The sequence below is a fragment of the Panthera pardus genome, unplaced genomic scaffold (genome assembly GCF_024362965.1).
Source record: "Panthera pardus isolate Hobbes unplaced genomic scaffold, ASM2436296v1 HiC_scaffold_27, whole genome shotgun sequence".
Taxonomy (NCBI): Eukaryota; Metazoa; Chordata; class Mammalia; order Carnivora; family Felidae; genus Panthera; species Panthera pardus.
The window spans coordinates 73,195,551-73,198,922 of NW_026526843.1; positions in this window are offsets into that span (position 1 = coordinate 73,195,551).

Below are 3,372 nucleotides of genomic sequence, written 5' to 3' on the forward strand. Positions count from 1 at the left end.
TGGATCCATGGAAAAGTGGCTGGCAAATAGTAGGTAATGTGTAGGTTTCTGTGTAGGTACTGTGTAGGTTCCTGTGGTTTCCTTCCCTCTCAGAATCCTCCCAGAGCAGGCCCAGGCTTTAGCTGCCCCTCATGGGAAAAAACTCATATTTCTACCCCCTCCTATTTCAGACAGTAAAAAATGGCCTCCTTTTCCCTGATTAAGAAGATAGCCAAGAACATCTAAGCTAAGACAAACCTGCCCCTCAGTGGGGCAAAGCATGCTGCCAAGGATGTGCCAGTCTTTTCTGAGGGCAGCACACCATATTCACATGCTTCCTTAGGATCCAGGAACCCTGGAGCCCATAACCTTCTTCCCAGACAGACAGCAAGCTTCCAACCTGGGAGATTCATATGGGGGTCTTGGCTCTGCCACTTATTTATTCTGCAACCTTGGAAAATTCACTTCCACTTCTCAGGGTCTCTGGAAAATGGAACTCATAATACTTTCCCTACTTCCCTCATAAACAGCAAGCGAGTTAATGAGAGGTACACATATATGTTACAGCACTTTAAACATGCAGAGTTATTTCATTGCATCCTCACCATGACCCCATGTGGTGAGTATCAAGATGCCTGTATTACAGGACATGAAACTGGGACTCAGCAGGGTTAAGTAAGTTCCCCAAGATCACACAGCAATAAATTGGCACAGTTGGATTTAAATTCAGATCTGATTACAGCTGTTCCTACTGAATGCCAGGCACTGTGCTAGGCACTAAGGATATCATCATCAAGCCGTAGTTCCTCAGGGAGCTTATAGTTTAGTAGGTGAGGCAGATATGTAAATAGATGACCAAGGTACAGGGTGACAAATAAAATGACAGAGAGATTATGGGAGAATGGAGGAAGGGCATCTAATCCAGCCTTGCAGAAGCAGAAAAGTTTCACAAAAATGTGGAGCTTCAACTGAGACTTGAAGAATAAGCAGCAGTTCTCCACATAGACCAGGGAGAGGGAAGCTCATGCCAGGCAGAAGGAACAGCAAGTACACCAGTGAGAAGTGTGAAAGCATATATCAACCATAAAAACTGCAGTAATTAAAACACTTTGGTACCAAAGAAAGAACAAAAATTCAGTTGGTCAGCATAGAATTTATTCATAGTCTCAAATGCATAAGAGAATTTATGTTTATCACCTGTTGAATTTCATTCAATGAATATTTATTGAAGACCTATGATTTGATACGTGCTCTATTAGGTACTGAGGATACAGCTGTGTAGAAAAATCATTGCCATCATGCCATTACATTCTAGTGGGAGAGACAGACAAATAAATAAATCAGTCTAATAGGTAGTAAATTAGATGGCAATAAGTACTAAATAATAAAGCAGGGGAGGAAACAAAGGATGTGAGGGCAGTACTAAATTTAGATAAAGAGGTCAGAGAAGGCCTCACTGAGACGGCCACAGTTAAGTAGCAACGTGAAGGAACTGAAGGGACAAGCAAAATATCTGGGGAAAGAGCATTCCAGGCAGAGGGATTAGCAAGGGCAAAGGTCCTGAGGTGGTAGCTCATGTGTTCTTAGAACAACAAGGAGGCCCTTATCGCTGGATCAGAGAAGGATAGAATAACAAGGATTAGGTTGGAGAGATGGTTGCCTTTGGATGGCATTAGGGCATGGAAAGTGAGGGGTTTTACTTTTCATTTTACTATGCTGTTTGAATTTCTACATGTAGGCATGTGTTAACTATCGTGGATTGTTTTTTGCTTGTTTGTTTTTTGTTTGTTTGAGAGAGAAAGAGAATGTCAGGTCAGGAGAATATGGAGAATGTCAGTTTTGAAGGTTGCAAAGGGAAACATTGCAAGTAAGGGAAGAATTTAGAAAGATAAGTGGGAACTAAATCACAATGAGGTTTAGACTTTTGTGTCAAGCTAAGGAGTTTGGGATTTTATCCAATATGTACTGGAGAGCTAGTGAACTCTTTAAGCAGAAGTGACACAGTCAGAGCTGGATTTCCACTCCTACCCCCACCCCCAAATATGAAAGTTTTCTCTGGCCAGTAGAGAAACTAGTAGAGACTAGATTTCCCAGGGAGAGTCCAGAATCCATGCCAGAAATACAAAACTAAGGTAGAGGTGAAGCAGATGGATCTAAGATATTCTTTCTTTCTCCCTTCCTTTTGAGAGATATTAATAGCACCCTCTTCAACATTCCCCACATACACATATTGAGGGAGAAAGACCAACTGATCTCTAGGATCCCCCCCAGCTGGGACACTTGGAATGTGAGGTGCTTTATTCACCTCCTTCCTGCTTTCTGGCTGGCTCATCATCGGTTGCCACTTCTCCCCTCTCCCTCCATGTACCACTCTGGGGCAGTATTACTATTGTTTTATCAAGGCTGGTAGGAGCTGAGGAAGAATAGAAAGTAGGCCTCAGTTCTTTTATCATGAATGAATCCTTTGGCATCTCAGGCTGAATGGAGGGGTAGGAGCCTTCTGGGATATTTTGAAAGCATCTAAAAATAGCCTCAAGGCCTTAGTCAGAGAAGGCAGGGCTAGGACACTAACTGAACATTGGAACTCACAGTCTTTGCCAAGTTCCCACCCTAGGCTCCATCCTCTTACTAAATAAGTCAGCTTTCCCTCATTCCTTAGCTGTCTCTTTGGAGGCTCCACCCAAGCCTAAAAAGTTCAAATTTAGCCCTAAGTCTCCATCCCTAACTGTCCTGGAAAGAAAGCTCAAAATACAGCAGTTTATACTCTCTAGAAGTCCCTGTGGGTTCTGGGATAGGAAAGAAAATAAGACAGGGAAAAGACGAAACCAAGACACGTGCTCACAGAGGTCAGGAAACAAAGGAAGAGACACTGGGATATGAAAAAATAGAGAAGGAACGAGAATAAGGAGAGAAACAGAAAGGATAAGATTAAAAGAGAAACAGAGTCTGAGATTGGGGTAGAGAAGGAGAAAGACTCAGAGATAGAAATAAATACAGAGGGCAAGAAAAAAGCAAAAAGAAAAAGTAAAACATATATAGAATCAGAAACAGGCAGAGAAAATGGGACAGGAGGACCCAGACAAAAGAGAGGGATCCTCAGTTCCTTGTTTTGTCCTAAACCTTTGTATCAAGCCAACAGCCTGTGAATGAGGCCTGAATTGAGCCCTGGAGGTAGCCCCTATTGAATCCAATTCCTCAGGGGTGGGAGCTGGCAGGGCCCCCTGGAGGCCTGACTGACCAAGGACCAAGGTAAGTATGGCATTGAGCCCAAGCAACCCTCATATTTGCATGGTGCTGTCACCAGACACACACCCACAATGTACTGAAGATAGGCCAACAAATAGTCACCCTCCAAGCAAGTGCTTAATGTTTATTTATTTTTAAACAGAGAGA